Here is an 18,226-nt window from a genome sequence, read left to right as displayed (position 1 = left end):
TTTTTAATAAGAATCTTCGTAATCTATATGTATTTTACAGGGCAAGACTATCGGTGTTATACCGTATTGAAATACCAAGAAATACAGAAGAAATACTCATTAATTGTTGAAACAGTATCACAAATAGCAATTTGTTGGCAATAAACTCTTACTTAGAATAGGCGGACGCTATAAAATATGGCGGACATTACGGCAGAAGGTTGGTTAACATTATTTTATCTTGTGTCCAAGTAATGGGCGCCTGAAGCTTTGACCTCAACGAATTTATGTAGGTACTGACATGTCGAACATAACTATATACTATTATAGTTAATTAAGTATATTATTTTCTATTCCCAGTATATTTTGTTAAAGGTGGAATACAATACACCTACATTCGACAGTTTTAATTTAATTTCCATTTAGTTTCGTGGTATATTGTTGTAATTACATAATCATAGCGTTACAAATTGTAATCCCTGAAGGCATACAAGTTGTAGGTAGAAGAGAATTTGTATAATGTACCATCCATTTTCCAATAGTTACATTAATCAGTGCCATAGGAGGTGACACTATTGCCTTTTGCCGCGTGACGTAATTTTTTTTGCGTATTATACTAACTCTATTATAATACAGGTAGACTACCTTTTACCTATTCTATTCTAAGCTATTGTGCTAACCTAGGTATAGACCAAAAGTCAGTACAAGTCTAGCACCAACGGATTAATCAGGTAGATTCGAAATTAAGGTCACGTATCTCGACTGTAATACCGACTAGGTGGCTGCCTAGCCAACTTGAATTTTAAACAGCTCCAGATTAGGTTCATTCTCGAAAAACTATTTGTTTATATTGGACGATAAAACGTCATTGTTATGCCGTATTTTTGGATAAAGATCTCTAAGTTAACGATATTTTGGTCGAATTTACTCTTAACTTTATTATATTTTAGAGCTTTATTAATGTAGAAATCACGAAAGCGTATGCAATGATGTTTTCTTATCGTTAATAATAATTAAAATTCTTATATTTTTTTTCTAGTCATCCATTATACTTGTCAGTCCGCGTCCTCCGTGGAATGTAATTAAGATTACGCTGTTTTTAATTAATATGGACGTAAAACGGTAATCCTTTAAAAAAGGCGACCTATCTTTTCATGCGAAATGAGCTGCGGCAAAAGTTAGTTACGGAATAAATGAAATTGCCGCTATTTTGTCGTAACAAAAAAATACAGCTTCTCACCACCAAATTCATATTATTTTTTAAAAGAAGCTAAGTAGGTTCCGTCTGATTATTAATGCAGAACTTTTTCAGACATTCCGTGATGAAACTTAGTTAGAAATGTACATAATAATTGTTATGTTTGTAATTCTCGACAAAACATTTTATTTTCGTTCGCCATTTTTGAAGTTCCTAAGTTTTAATTTATTTATAAAGACTTTATACTTTGAAAATATGCTTGTTGGTAGTTATTTCATAGAATATTAACGGGGTACGGAGAGAAGCGCATCCTCCATTTTAAAATTCATCGTGCCCGCTACTTCAATATGAATGAAATCAGAGGACTTCTAAATGTATTCATACTCGCACTTGACTGGGGAGCATAGTTTGTTATCTAATAAAACTGGTCACACTGAAAAAAAAAAAACAAAATTCGAGTTTTCAAATGTGAATTGCTTCACACTAGGATTTTCTCCCATGTCGTGGGTGCGTTTACAAACATACAATTACAAAATTTCTTTCAATACAGACAACTTTCACAACAGTTTGTAGATCACATAAAGAGTAGCTCCGTGCGGAAATCGAACCCGCGACACGTTACACGGCAGCCAGTTGCCCAGCCACCATGCCAACCGTTTCTTTCAGGAGGTTTTTATTTCACAAATGTGTGATTATATCAGTATGAAGTAGTCAGAATGGTCAATTCGTACGGGACAATACCGAAGTACGTAGTTATACTGTAGAATAATATGATGGGTATTAATGTGGTATTTCTTTTATCCATGGTATTAATACCTGCATACGCTATTTTATACACAGGTATATGATCCAGTATTCGGTTACGTACGAGTACTCACTTAATCCATAGATTGACAAGGTTAACGGTCGGCATGCGATTCAACGAATAATCACATTACGTAATTTATCGTATTTATGAACTATGTGGGAGTGAGCTTTGTTTTTTAACGCAGGTAAGCTTGACTTTTCTAGGAAATAAAATGTGCTGTACATAGAATGCCATTTTTATGATAACTTTCGTGAGACATACTAAATTAACTAAAAATCACGGTTTACTCACGTAAATTAATGGCTGCGTGCGCAGACGCGGCGACGTCGCGCATAGTTTTGGTGAACACGCTACTCATGATGAAGAGTCCCTCTGTGACTCGAAACTAGTAGAGCTTTTCTTCATTAATTTACGTGAGTAAACCGCGATTTTTAGTTAAATTCAGTTAGCCAATATTGTTCTATATTAATTATATTATGTTTCATCATTAGACATAGACTAATCTAATAGTTACTCAGTTATGATAGACTTAGTAACTATTAGATTATTCGTAAGCCAGCTTGATAGCTGGTATGCTAACACAATCACATAACATCACATATTACTATAAAGCTAATAACATTTCACGCACATCCAACCAGTATAAATTAACAAAATGACTACCAAACACAAATACAGAACAGCAAGTAATAACTGGAATTAATCCTAAACAAGCTGGTCAATAACTAAGCATTTCACAGTACATTAATTATACACACAAACTAAATTAATCTCCTACTTACCGTTGTTTTAGCGACAATGTTGGCAACATTTGTGTTTTTGGGGTGGCCAACGGTATTTATTTAAGGTTAAACTTTGGAATTAGTGTTTCCGTTACAAAAGTCGTGATGTGCCTAGAGCGTAAACTGGTGTGTAGGTGTGTCTTTGTGCCAATGTTCGTTTAATTTTTGTTAAACAACTAGATTTTTCCTGCGGCGGTGCTCAGGATAATTTGATCCAATTTTGTGCCAAATGAACAATACTTAGAACTTGTTCCTAAACTAGGTAAGTACTAAATTCATTATTATGTTTTTCGGCTTACTAACGTAATTATTTGACAAGAAACATGACTAGTTTCAAGCCGTGCTAGAGGCTCAAATTCATGAGCAGCATTCCGCGAAACACGACGCGGCGATTTTCGCCAAATAACTAGGTACATCAAATAATTACGTGAGTAAGCCGAAAAACATAATAATTAATTTACTTTGTCTCGCGAAAGTCATAATATAAACACAGTTAAGAGTACTACATAAAGGTAAATAGTTTCTACAAAGAAGAAATATTAAGGGTACCATATTAGTTAGCCTACCTACTACAAATTAAACAATTAAATACTTCGTGTTGATAATGGTCAAGGAGGATAGAGGACTAAGGGGAGGCCTTTGTTCAGCAATGGACGTCTCTCGGCTGATCATAACGATGATGACAATGGTTAAAGTAACAATATAAACAGTACATTTATAATACTAATATTAAAGAACACTTAAATCCACTTTCATAAGGAAATGTGTATAACACGTGCAGTTAAATGTCTCCTTTGAGGAATCCTCGTCTAAGACTTGAGGCGTGAAGGATATTGGATCTTGTAATTAACAAGGCAATCATTACATTAACGCGATGCGGGTACAAACAGCCTCTGAGGCTATCCATCTGTCTGTCAAGGCTTTAGGCTTTAGGCCACGTCTTCTAGACATTTTTTCTCTTGAAAATTAGAATTTGGGTCTAGAAAGTAATTATAGATGACAGTAATTGTTGAAAACTGAACTTTTTTCCACTGCGAGGTCTGTTTGTGAAATTAGTTAAATTTACTACCGTTTTTGTTGGAAAAAGATATAATTTTTATATAAAGTTATGAGTTAGGTACCATGGTTATTGGGATCTATCAACAGTTTGGTAATTTTTATTAATGGAGTTATATCTGCTTTTAAAATAAACTACAAATTCATTGAAAAAAACCATACCTAATAAAACATCTAAACTTGTAGTTTATAATAGGTTACAATACTTTTAGCCCTTAGTATGATTACATTTTACCTTTCGGTAGCTTTTAATTTTACCGAGTTTAACCAGATTTCCTCTCGTAAGGAAATGGTAAGAAAAGGTAAATAAGGTACTTGTAACAAGTCGTACAAACCAAACCGTAGTAGTAAACAAAGCTATTTAAATACTAAAGCTGGCTGATTGGAATTCTTTAAGAGACTATGAATCCTTTGCAAGCTGTTGGAATCTCAAATACTGTTGTATCTATCTCGTTTACTCTCAATGTTGTGAAAAGAGATGGAAGCTTTCTAAATCTTTGAATAATCTTGCTCAGGGGATCATTTATGGGTTCGGTAGTAAATATCGAGTTGTTGTCGGTGGCTTTGCATTTAATATTGGCTGGAATATAAAAAAAAAAAAAACGAAAAAAGATTCGAGAGAGAAAAATCTGCATGTGTCTTCTTCCTGTGGAACATTAATTATCATTGGACTCCAGAGTCCAATAGTGAGTATGTGTATTTAAAGTCTATTAAGACCAAACTGTCGTACTCAGTGTCATTTAATGATTACTTTAACTATGCCTTAGTAATATTTCTGTTTCCAAAACAATTGCTAAGTAAACATTAAATGACTCTGGGCACGGTAAGTTAAAGTTTTCATTGATCCGATGATACTCTTCCAATGCAGCTCTGGCAATATTCACATTAACATTTTAACAAAACAAATTAATGCAACGGTATACACAGTTCTGTACACACAAACAGTGTCGTTGCTATCCAAACGAATCTAGCACACATGTTGCCCGTTTGCCACCTTCCCATCCTCGGATGCAACACAAACAAAAACAATCAAATCTTTGTTTGAATAGAATTACCGAAGTGTTTACCCAAGAATGAATATAAAATGGAGGATAAAGCGAAAACAGCGCTTGAATAAACATTAGTGCGGAGTATCTACGCTTTATGAAGCGGATGGGGAGGACATATATATAATTTAATTGAGTGTAGCAGCGGACCACAGAACTATTATAGTATTGTTATTACCTATTCAGGGATGGATTGTGAAAGAATAGAAGGCCTTTTATAGTACAGTAGAGTAGGCTTGGGCTGGGAATTATAATTGTTTGGTTAAATGGGTTCTTTATAGTCAAAGTCATACAGAACAACTTTTCACAGCTACTTACACAATATTTTAATGCAACGTTTTTTTTTTTTATAAAAGAAAAGAAGAATAATTAAAAATAACTTGAAACAATAGAAAAACTATATTTTCTTAGATTAGTGCCCGCATATACTAGATATGGAAAAAAGAGATTAGTCTAGAATGGAACAGATAAGTTACGTTACGTTTATCAAAGCATAGTATCACATATTTTTAATACAAACCTTGAAATTAGTAGAGTTTTTGTTTTACGATACTTATTATACAAATACATATACTATTTTCACCCCAACAATTCAAATCCAACTCTGTTACATAACATATAAAAGCTACTTTTTACTATCATTGCCTGCTAAACGTTCTCAGATTTTATATAAGCTCCATTGACCTCAGGGCAAAGTATATAGACCGCGCGAAGCTCGTAAATGATTACTGCTGAATATGTATTCCTACTCTTAAGTAAATGATATGGAGCTAGCCTGGTCAGGCTCCCATTTAATTATTAGTTTAATTTATTAAGGGTAGAGCTTTGTTCTCCGTATTTTGTATTTGGTTTATTTATTGGCTCAGTGGTCAGTTACGTAATCGTTTTATTTATGTATGTATGTTTTGTATAAAAAATTAAATGTAAAAAAATGTTTTTGAAATAATGGAATTACATATGAAAGAGCTGGTTTTTAAACATGTGAGAATTAATAATCAAGATCTTTAGCTATTCATAATGATTTGATTTTGAATTAAACTATTCGTCCTCGGGTTCAGGTGACCGAAAGCCTTTTTTTTTTTTTTTTTTTTTTTTTGAGGGGGAAAATCATCCAATGACTTTTCTCGCCTTGGGCGAGGCGAGAGGGAGTGTCAGACTCTTACTGACTAAAAACCACCCCGTTCCTACTCCTGCTTTTCGAGCCGGAGCCCCGGTAAACCCGCTAGGTAGTCCGCAGCTCCGGATCAGGCATCAGTCCTATTGGGCCCCATCTGTGGTGGTCTGATGGCTCTTTGAGGCGCGCGCGGAACGCGACGCGCCGCACGCACGGGTCTGGTTCTGTTCGGGCGGTGAGCTACCCTTGCTCGCCGTCCGCAGGCCCGCACTTACGGTGGCCGGAGATCGTCTCGGGATCCCCTACGTCCGGAGTGTCTTTCGCGACGGCTGGGGCGTGAGGAGGTTTGTTCTCTCACGCGCCCCGCCTCCTCCTTAGCTAGCATGACTGCTTCGCAGAAGGAGGAGACGGCATCCCAGTCCCTCTCGCTCCGCACCATGGCCTGAACCAGTGCCGGGCGCGAGAGGTCGCCGTCGCCGACCACATCCCTGAGGACTTGGCGGTGCTCAGCCCACGCAGGGCACACCGCCACCGTATGTTCTACCGTGTCCTCCGGGCGGTCCTCACAGTGATGACACCCGGGCGTTTCCTCCCGCCCAATAAGGAACAGGAACCTACCGAAACTCCCATGTCCGGTAAGCACCTGCGTTAGGCGGTAGGTGAGGACGCCGTGGCGCCTCTCTAGCCACTCCTCAAAGAGGGGACTTACCGCTGCGATGACAGCGAGCCCAGCCCTCGGTTGCGACAGTCGTTGCTGCCATTCCGCCATGAGATCGCGCCGGAGCTCGTCCCGCCACGCACTTATCTGGCGCGGCAATGGAGTTTCGCCCCGGCGACACGCGTCGGCGCGCAGACTGAAGACGCGCGCGAGCACCTTCGCCTCCAAATCCCACGGCGGTAATCCGGCAAGGAGGTTCGCCGCCTCCCCGGAGATCGTGCGATATCCACGAATCACCCGGATGGCCATGACCCTCTGAGACGTGAGCAGCGCCCGAGCTGGCCGCCGCATCAGGTTCGGCGCCCACACAGGGGCGCCGTAGAGGGCCATGGACCGCACGATCCCCGCGTACAACCTCCGGCAGGAGGCATTTGGCCCCCCGAGGTTTGGCAGGAGCCGCTTAAGCGCAGCCCCCGTCCGCTCCAACTTAGGAGCCAAACGTCGGAAGTGTTCCACGAAGTTCCATCGACTGTCGAGGACGAGTCCTAGATACTTCATCGTCGTCTCGACGCCGATGGAAACTCCTCCCGCCGTTATTTGGGACCCACCCGGAGGTGGCGCGTTCCCGCGGCCATGAAAGCACATGGCCTCGGACTTGTGGAGCGCCACCTCGAGTCCCAATTGCCGGATCCTGTCAACAACTGTCGCAACCGCTCTCGCCATTAAGTTGGCCGCCGCCTGGTGCGACCTCCCGTGCGCTAACACTAGCGTATCGTCGGCGTAACATATTACGCCGACGCCGTTCGGGAGGTCGGTGCGCAGCACCCAGTCGTAACCGATATCCCACAGGAGCGGTCCCATAACCGAACCCTGTGGAACACCGCGCGACATCTCTCGCCGTTTCCATTCGCCCTGGTGACCGGGGTATATGACATACCTGTCTGTCAGGTAGGCCTCGATTATATGACGGAGGTAGGTAGGAACCCGGTGATACCGGAGTGCCTCCAGTATGCAGCTCCAGGGTAGGGAGTTGAAGGCGTTGGCGATGTCCAATGACACCGCTACAACGACCTTACCCCTGGACACTGCAGTCCCCGTCGTGAGGTCCCTTACGCGCATGATGGCGTCCACCGTGGAGCGCCCTCTGCGGAAGCCGAACTGGCCATCCGCGAGGTCCGGCCCAGATCCGGACAAGTGCGCGACGAGGCGGTTCGAAATTATCCTTTCGAAGACTTTTCCCACCTCGTCGAGCAGCACAATGGGCCGGTACGCGGATGGAGAGTCCGCAGGGCGCCCCGGCTTCTTCACGAGGACCAGTTTTCCCGTCTTCCACTGAAGTGGGAACTGGCCCTTCTCCAAGCATGCGCTATAGAGACCTATTAATCGAGGCCCGAGAGCCTCCGAGGCCAGGACCCACGCCTTGCCATGTATGCCATCGGGTCCTGGGGCGGTGTTCTTGGCGCCCATCCGGCGCACCGCCGCTCTCAGTTCTGCCTCGGTCACCTCCGGAACGATGTCGTCGTCGTCGTCACTGTGGCCCGCATTGGGCACCGCAGGGGGCGGAGTCATGGATGGAGGGGTGAAACCCCTCCGTAGTCGGGGAAACAAGGTGCCGACTACTTCCTCTACGATCTCTGGCCGGAGACTCTGAGTCAGTGGGGGAGCCCACGTGCGGAGCTTGTCACGCACCATCCGATAGGGGCGCCCCCATGGATCTCTGTTCAGAGTCTCCAGCATCGTCCGGCGGGCTTCTTCCTTAGCCCGCCAAATCTCCGCCTTGAGGGCGGCCTTCGCCACCTTGTACCCCTCGTACAACTCCGCCTCTCTTACCTCCGCGTCTGGAGCGCGGATACGGAGCCTGCGGTGCCTCGTGTACCGGCGGCGCGCAGCTACGCACGCACTGCGCAGAGCAGCCAGCTCTTGCGACCACCAGTACACCTGGCGCTTGCGCTGACCTGGCCGGACCCGGGGCATCGCCACGTCACATATTCTGGACATGGCGTCCTGGAGCCATCTTGCCTCTTCGTCGATGTCGGCAGGCCTGTCCGGTGGGATCACCCAGGCCTGCACGATTGCGGCTTCCAGGAAAAGCTCCCGGTCCAACTGTCTTAGCGCCCAACGCGGGCCACATGGGGCCTGTCTGACTGGCGGGTCCGCGGACTCGGCGGAGACGTTGAACCGGATATACCGGTGGTCAGAAAACGTCTCCACCTCCTCCATAACGCGCCAGTCAACAACACGGGGTGACAGAGCGGGGCTGGCGAACGAGATATCCACCATCAATTCGCCCTGCATCCGCACACACGTGGGGACAGAACCCCGGTTCAGGACGACTAGGCCTGTCTCCAGAGCCCAGTCTTCCACCATCCTACCCCGAACGTCAGTGAACCGGGAACCCCAAGCCAAGTTTTTGGCATTGAAGTCCCCGAGGACAAGTACGGGGAGGGAACGGAACCCGACGACGACGGCGACCAACTCCCTAAGGGAGTTGTGGAACTCGGCGAGAGTTCGGTTCGGAGAGAAATACACGCCCACCACAGCGATCTCTCCGAACCGTGCTGCGACACAACCCCGGCCTCTTCGAGCGCTCTCGAGAGTCGGGGTACCGGCGGCGGCCGACGAGATGATGGTCACCGAGCCGTCCAAGTCCGCCACCCAGTGATCCCTGGGCGGGACGAAATACGGCTCGGAGACTACGGCGACATTGATCGACCACTGCGCCATGCTCTGGAGCAGGAGATCCTGAGCAGCGGCGCAGTGGTTGATGTTCGCCTGGAGGAGGCGGAATGGATTCATTAATGGCAATCCATTACAACCTCCTCCCTGGCGGCATTACAGCCGGCGCTGACCGCGGCGGCGGTGGCAGTGGCGACTGCCACAGTGGCGGCGGTGGAAACGACGGGGGCGGCGGAGGGCCTTGCCCCTGGATTTGGTAGGCGGGGAGCAGACCTTGCTCCCGGCCCGGTGATTGGCCGGCTTGCCAGCCGCCGCACATGCGTCGCAGTGCAGCGGGCCAGTGCACGTACCGGCCTTATGACCGGGCTGACCGCAGCGGAAGCAGCGGTCACTGCGGTCAACCTCCGAGGTGCATTTAACGCTTACGTGGTGGCCCACGTGGCAGCGGTAGCACCTCAGAGGCCGGACCTCGAGCAGCTTAACCTGCGCCGAGACCCAACCTACCAGGAGCCTTTTGCCCTCCTTAATTTTTTTGGCCGCTGTGACGGGGCAACTCACGACCACCGTTCGCAGACCCGAGTTGTCCGGACGGATGGTGCCTGCTTTGACTTGATCAGCAGGGCACCCTCCTGTCCTGGCGACAGCGGCCACCACCTCATGCTCCGTCACGGAGTCGTCCAGGCCCATTATTCGCAGATCCAAGCACTTAGTGGGCCTGGACACGCGAACCTCGTCCGCACCGAGACACGCCCGAAGCCTTTCGGCTAAGGCGTCAGCGGACGGGCCGCTGGTTGCGCCGGGGACCTCCAATAAACGGGCTCCTGTAGCGGTCGCTTTAATAGCGAACCCGTTAGGGGCCCCGAACTCCGCGGGAGTCACCGCCCCCTTCAATTTGGCGAGTGACCGAAAGCCTAGCTACTACTCGTAGCTTGGTAAGGGTTTGCCATCCAACGTGGCATTACCTCACGACTCCGTTGAGGATAATGTTTTCGACGCCTTAAGTTAGTTTTTATTTCTTTTTATTTTTAAGTTGTAATTTTAGTCATAGTTATTATAGTTACTTAGTTTCTATACCCATAATCTAAATATAAAACTCAAAGGTGACTGACTGACTGACATAGTGATCTATCAACGCACAGCTGAAATCACTGGACGACGTAGGCATCTGCTAAAAAAGGATTTTGAATAATTCTACTCCCAATGGGATAAAATAGGGGATGAAACTTTGTGTGAAATTTTGACAATTTTAAACCAATCGGACTGAGACTTTGCATGCATAAAGCTACTATGGCGTAGCGCCTAATGACAGATTAGTAAAGAAAGAAGTTTTGTAGGCCCTAATTTTTTACACACGCTAAACAAAAGTAAAGCCGCAAAAACCATACCTAATTAATAATAATACTTCTTAACGCGAGCGAAGCCGCGGGCAAAAGCTAGTGTTAAATAAATTTAGTGTAAAACAGTGGTTGGTGAACCAATAAAAAAATTCGTTCTCTAAACATTGTGTGACCAACCACATCCGGTTGTGGTTGGTGATAGAAAACACTGTCCACTTTTTTAAAACTCGAATCTAATCTCACACATACATTGATAAGTCTTTCAGTTGAAGGCAATAAATACGCAACATTTGTCCTAATAAAGCCAAAAACAGTTTCATTAGAGCCATTTACAAGTAAATGTTCCTAATATGTATCGTGGTGGGTCTAGACCTGTATTTGTCACTATTTACTTCACCAATTTACTTTATTACAGCTATATATTGCCAGCCTTATGACTCTTAATATGTACATGTTCTTCGTGGTTTAACTATCCAGAATAAATGCACCTCATAAATTGTTGGCTACCCATAGGGCAAGAGGTCAACTTTCATTGGTTATCAGTTGAACACGCACAGTTGTCTCTTGAATTACAAATACCACCTTTATTGTGTTAGAAATAAAGATCAAAGTGTATAAAAGAATTATATTTAACTGAATAATTAGGAAATGATTCAATGAGTTTTCTGTTCGTAAATTAATTTATTTGTTATTATTTATTTCTTTGCCAGTTGAACCTAAGGCTTCTATTGTTTGTGAGGGAAATTATTAATTTATTTTTGCTACCTTAAATAACAACCGAGGGATGTAAAATTTATTAGATTTAAATTAAAAAGGGAGTTGCGTGGTAGTTAGATATGATATTGTTCTTAATTTTTTTTATAATGAAAAGGTTAACATTTTAATAAAGAAGAAAAAAGAATTGATCAAACAATAGCGTAAAAAGGCAGTAAAATTGTAAATCCTTGTTACACGTACCGAAATAACATTATGAATCGTAGCCGCGTAGTCAATTGACTCACGTTACTACGATATTGCGTAGCTCGTAGCCCGTAGCGCCGTGCTACGAATGTGTAAACGCCGGGTGTTGTTCACGAAGAATCAATAAACTTAGTGTAACTAACTTTGAATATAGAAAATAAATGACAATCTTACATATTCATTTTTGATGTGGCACTTATAAAATTAATTTCAGTAAGTAGGTACAATGAATCTTTTTCTCATATTTTTGTTAGTCGTCAAAAATATAGGTCGACACAATTTTAAAATTACTAAAAAGTTTTAAACGTTTTCAAAATGAATTATAGTTTTAAAATATCTCTTCAAAATAAGTGTCACAGTGTAGGTTTCTTTCATTCTAAGTACGGTAACAAAATAATTTGTATGTACATTGTATTGCAGCGTCTCCTAATAAAGAACTTAGATGCTGTTAGGTCTCTTTGAGACAAACTTCGAGCTGGCAGTGATGAGCTATGCATTTAAATTACCAACCTTATTTCCTAGGCCATACATACCAAATTACAACGTACGCTATATGTAAAAGATTAGTAAGTACATTTGTATGTTTATCTATGCATTATTCACGAATGTCAATACGCGTAGTGACAATTTGACTAATGACTAATGAATGTGATTTGTTCGGTAGTAATTGAATATCAATTCTTGGATGGTAATTATAGGATAATAATATATTGGTATAATTTGTATTTAGTGTCCTTACACGAAGCTCGGGTCGAACAGTACTACTACTAGCACCGAATCTAGATTTGAGCCGGAGATCTTTTTATATCTTCATATAAAAAGGTAAAAACAAGTATAAAACCCACCAAAAATACATCAAATTATTAAAGCCATATTATTTTATAGTAAAGTAATAAAGAGAAATGATGTAAACGGCTACTAAACTTAATTTCCCATCACGATGATGGCGTTTTCCCCCAAAACGAATTTGGTCCTTTATGTACAAATTGCTCGCGGCGTTTAAGATGCGGTAGTAACATACTTACGGTCCCTAAAAATCCCATCTTTGCCCCTTCCATGGCCGTATAAAAATAGCCTTTGATAACATATTAAATGATAAAAAATAAACTGCTTCCTACATCGATTGATGGTTTGCGAATGTAGAAGAGTTACTTAGGTTTGATTACTTAGACTTAGAGAATGATGGTATTTGTGGTGGTGGAAATGGATTGCAGTCTGGATTTTTTGAGAAAAAACGTTAACAGAAATTAACTATGTTTTAAGATAAAAAAGGTAAAAAAGTTAATAGAATCTATTATGTAATTACTTTGAAAAATAACTAATAATCCCTTATTTTGACAAAGCCTTGTGAGTAACTAATGAAACTCACAAAAAATAAATCATATAATATATCTACATTTAACAAACAAACCCAAACAAATATTTCAAAACATACACATCATCATCATTTTGTGATAGAAATAGTAATAGATTTGAGCACTCCTAGGGTTGTAGGTACTAGGACAACATGAAGTGTCAGCTGTTAGTCTTCCCACACGCGGCGTGACAGCGGGAAGTGTGTCCTACATACTATACGTGACTTGTGTGCCATGCATCATTTGAGCGTTGTTACGAGGTGACAACGTTGCAACTATTTTGTTTGGAGAATAGATTGAAACAAATGTGCTACCAGTTTATATGTTGTTGTGATTCAAAAACAACAAGTATGTAATCGAAATATCTATGTATCTTGATTGATCGATTAGCAACTGATTGAAACTTTATCCCATGCGTTCGGTGCGTTGCGTTCCACACGCGCTTCAAAGAGACATCAGACCAGCACAGATGGAGCCTAGTAGCGCTGAAGCCTGATCCGGAGCTGCGGACTACCTAGCAGGTTTACCGGGGCTCCGGCTCGAAGGGCACAAGTAGGAACGGGGTGGTTTTTAGTCAGTAAGAGTTTGACACTCCCTCTCGCCTCGCCCAAGATATTTATAATTATAGTTACAAACAGATTTTAGTATAACTAAATTCTTTTTAAAAATAACATTGCATTTTCTCATTAAATCCTTCTTATTGCGCTTTTGATGCTTGATTAAAGCCCTTTTTTATGCTGGAGAAACGAGAAAGAAATTCATATTCCAAGACCAACGATTTTAAGTACTTTTCGCCTCTATTTTCGCCAAACTTGAAGGTATAAGAGAGGGGGTAAAATGTTTTCATATTTAAGATTATTAAACCTCTCACAAAAGGAAAGATGAAACACAGTACATGTTTAAAATTTCTTGAAAACTTACGAGTAAGCAAAGCAAAATGACAATTTGCTGTTCTCGCAAAGGAGTAAGCAAGTTGTTTTGAAGTATTAATTTGAATGAATAGCAGAACTTTTGTTAGGGAGATGCATATTTTATTAGAGTAAAATCATGACAGTGAAAATACTCGTACTTTCAGAAACAGTTATTGCTTTTTGTATAGTAAGTAATTATATGTAGTTTTGCCCTCCCAGTCCTCAACTTCTTTCTATTACAGTTTGTTATTAATCATATCTCTTCTAACAAATAGTTAGAAGTTTCTTTCTGTGCATTTCGTCTGATTTTTTTGTTCCGTTCCTATTCACGCATTTTTTATACTTTATTTTAATTGGTGCCATAATACCGATCGCATAAAATTTAAATGTATCTGATTCGCTTTGCTACTACAAAGGGTTGAAATTCGATATTCCATTTAAAATTTGTGACAAAAAATGTGATCATTTCGAATTTAAATGTTTTAATGCATACGAGATCCATCTGTTTTTACTACATACTGATAGTAAAAAAGTATTGCAGACATTTTTAATATGTATATATTTGTTTTTTGTATTTGTAAACGAAATAGCTTTTTACGTAGTTTACTGTTTACTTCACGTGCACTATTCCTATGTAGTATAAACCAAACTCTATTTTACTAAATACGCATTTTATCAATCTTTCCAGGAACAATAAAATGTAATCTAAAGATCGAAATTAAATCTCACGTAAATAAACTTAAACTTACAAACAATTAAATACCACTTTCAATACAACTTTCAATCTAATTGAAATGTCGCGTTGTACAAACGCATAGCTAAGCCTTACACCGCCACGCATACGCAATTTGTTATAGGAATTCCTTGAATAACTTCCGCGCGTTTTCCTCGCGACAGGACGCGATAAGACTCCGTAATCAGAGGTTTTAATATCTACTTACAGGAGTATTTTTTCTCCATTCTATCGGCAAACAATATTCCTTTGAGATCTTTAGTTTTAAAACAGTCATTTATCTGGAGTGTTCCAAGAATTTCTCTGTTCACTCGATCTCAAGTTTATGATATGATAATACTGGTTGAATATATTACTTGGCCTATGAACATTGAGGGCTGAGGGTGATTTGACAAATCGAATACCGACAATTAGTTGGTTTAGCTTTAGTTCAAGACTTTATGAAGTATCTAAGTGTAAGTATATTAAACATAACTAAATCATATTACTTACCATACGTTAGATTAATACTAGACATGTAATACTAATACCTGCCTGCCTAGCGGGTTACCGAACCGGTTACTCGGCTCGAAAAGCAGAAGTAGGATTGAACGGGGTGGTTTTTAGTCAATAAGAGTCTGACACTCGAGGCGAGAGGCGCCTCGCCCAAGGCGGGCGAAGTCATTGGATAATTTTCTCCGTCAATATTTAGGTAAAAGTTTTTTTTTGTTGTAATTAGTCCTAAGTTAAACTAAAGAGTCAATTAGTTATGACGCCGACAATTAGACTAATGAGCGTTATTAGCTAGTAAAAGTTCAATTTTGTTATTTAAATTCAAAACTTTTTGGTGCGAGTTACTTCACAAATTGTTACTATAATTTATTATTATAATTAACAAAGTTTCCGTGTGTTTTAAACTTAAAGTAACGTTACCTGTTTTAGACTTTTAACCGCTTTATAAATAAACGTTCATCTGAATTAAATTGGCAATTATTTTCAACTTTATTCGCTTACAAATAAAGTATTTTTTTGTTTTAGGGTAATGTGAACCTTAGAAACACATTAATAAAGGTTATTTCTTGTTTAGAAACATGTATCGTCACCATAGTTAGGTGCAGTGCTTCGCAGTACCTACCTGTATGACCAAACAAATCTGCTGGTTGATTTAAAAGTTCTTAGACAAAAACTATAGCACCGCTGTCATAGATTAGTTTTATTATTTAAATCAGTTACTTTTTTGTAATTATGAGGACACAGGGCTTTCCTAAATTCCTAAATTCCTGCTAAATTCACGATATAATACGCGACTTACTGACAGCTCAGTAAGTCGCGTAAGGAATTTTTATTAAAAAAAAGTATTGTCGAAGGAAAATTCATCCATATTTTACTATTCTTCCGTCATCCCAAAAGGAGAATAATCATTCGTCTTTGAATTCAGACGTTTCCTATTGAATTTCTATCTTGACAAAATATAGGGGACTGGTGTCCACTGACCTTCATCTGGAAGCTATTGAGGGACTCTTTTCTCGATCGAAAATCTTTTATTGTTGGTTTACAGGGCAGGGGCGGCAAAATATTAAAAAGATAGTTCCACTAAATTATGTCATTTCATTCTTATTTTGTGTGACCACTACCTTGCTCTTTGGGTCAATCGCCTTTGTCGACATCGTGCACAGTGAAAAATTATTGCTGATTAACCGTTTAGTAAGTTATTGCAGTTATTTCATCTTTTTTAGCATCTTAGTAGAAGTTTCATTGTTAAAGAAATGCAACCACCACGAGCTATTTTAGTACGGTACGTATTTTCTGATTCCATATTTTTAAACGATTAAAAACACGTCGTGCAATCCTATTTTTGTATCCACGCTACAGATATTATAAAAGAAAAGAGTGCTAAAGAAGTAACATTTTTGCCCAGTTTCTTCAATGACATATGTGTTTACTATAATTTAGTTTAAAAGGTTAGTTTTAAACAATATGTAGTTGTTAGCAACATCTCGAAAACTATATTTTCCCGAGCAATATACATAAATGGTACTTTAATGGTCATAAACAATATGCTATGACTTTACTTTAAGCTGTATCTATGTTCACACAGTTTGTTGTTCCTGAGCACACACATACAATATCCCAAGCCATTATCGACAGAGAATTGTTTAATGGCCGGCACTGATTGGCTGGTTCAGCTCTTAGCCAGTTCCAATATTTAAGCTTTGCACACTTTGTTGTTTTGTTTTGATAAGGGAATCTTTATTGTGCCCTTTGTGGCGAGCCAACAAACCTAAATAACCATTGTAATGTTACTGTAGGTGACTCCAGCCTCGACCTAAACTAACATTAATTGAAGTGTTACTGCTATTTGTATTTTAAAGCTTTTACTTTGTTTCCAATTCAATTGCTGACTAGAAACTGTTTTGCACTGTGCACAAAGTTATAATTAAAAAGGTTTTTACAAAAGGTCGTTTCGATTCGCATTGAATTGTTTTTTGCAGGCATTGAAAATAATAGGGTGTTCTGAAAACGTGGCGACACAGTCTGTTTTTATTTCATTTACATATCGGTTTTAAACGAGAACGAACGAATGGAAAACAAACGTCGATTAGGTGCTCACATTTTTATAAAAACTAACTTTGTTATTGATTCTGAATTTCGAATCTGAAAAAGCAGTAGATATTGATATTACCCATTCGATTGATTCAGATTACAAGTACTTATTTTGGGAATAATGTCAGCAATATCATTCGGCATTAATCGTCAGTAATAACGAACTTAGTACACGTACATTTTCCCTTAACATTCATAGTAATAGAAAACGATTCCAACAAGAATATTTCAGTAATAAATATTAACGATAGTGCACCTATCTTTTGTAGCATTAAATACTAAACCGTTGGCAACAAACGAAAGCCCGCGAAGATATATCGCACGTGCGCCACAGAACACGAACCGCGATATTTTATAAATGAACGAAATGAGAATGAACGAGCTAGAGGTACCGTGTACGATTAATAGGTACTCCTCGTTTCGTTCACTGGTTCGAACGAAGCTAATGAACATAAACAATAAAATGGTACTAGCTGACTGAACTTAATTGAACAGCTATTGTCAGGGGTTTTGAAATTCGGTTCCTATTTCCTTGCAAAGGCCTAGTGAGCAGTAATTTTAGGTCTATAGAGCCCGTGGGGAAAGTAAATTTTATCTTACTAAAATATAAGCTTAATAAATATACCATCTTATCTATTAGGTATCCCTTGAAAAGATGGGAGCTGAGGTGTAAATATTTATTGTACTACCACTTTTCCATTTTCTTCTCATCCAATGATATCTTCTGATTTATTAAGTGGTAGGATCGATCCTAAATAGTTGATCTCTATTGAAATCTATATCATTATGCCCGATATCTACATGACCACCAAAAGAATAGTGAAAAGCCTAAGTCTTCTGGAGTTCTTCTCGAGTCTTCCTAAGTTAAGTTTTCGAGAAATAAAAAGCGTAATCTTATGTTAACAGACAATACAATCATATCTACTCTAATAATAATATACACTCCATGTAGAAACATATTTACAACCATACCATTCCGTTGATCAATACAAGACTAAATCTAGTTGAGAAAAGGCCAGGGAGTAAGTCA

General features: G+C 40.4%; 1 protein-coding gene across 2 annotated transcripts in view; it reads left to right on the top strand.

Moving 5' to 3' along the window:
• The window catches only part of LOC118262332 (GTPase-activating Rap/Ran-GAP domain-like protein 3), a 228,910-nt gene that overhangs the window by 57,245 nt on the left and 153,439 nt on the right, over positions 1-18,226 (top strand). The gene's annotated exons all lie outside the window — the stretch shown is intronic.

The sequence above is a fragment of the Spodoptera frugiperda genome, chromosome 12 (genome assembly GCF_023101765.2).
Source record: "Spodoptera frugiperda isolate SF20-4 chromosome 12, AGI-APGP_CSIRO_Sfru_2.0, whole genome shotgun sequence".
Lineage (NCBI taxonomy): Eukaryota > Metazoa > Arthropoda > Insecta > Lepidoptera > Noctuidae > Spodoptera > Spodoptera frugiperda.
Note: the sequence above shows the minus strand (reverse complement) of the source record. Positions and strands in the feature narration are given on the sequence as shown.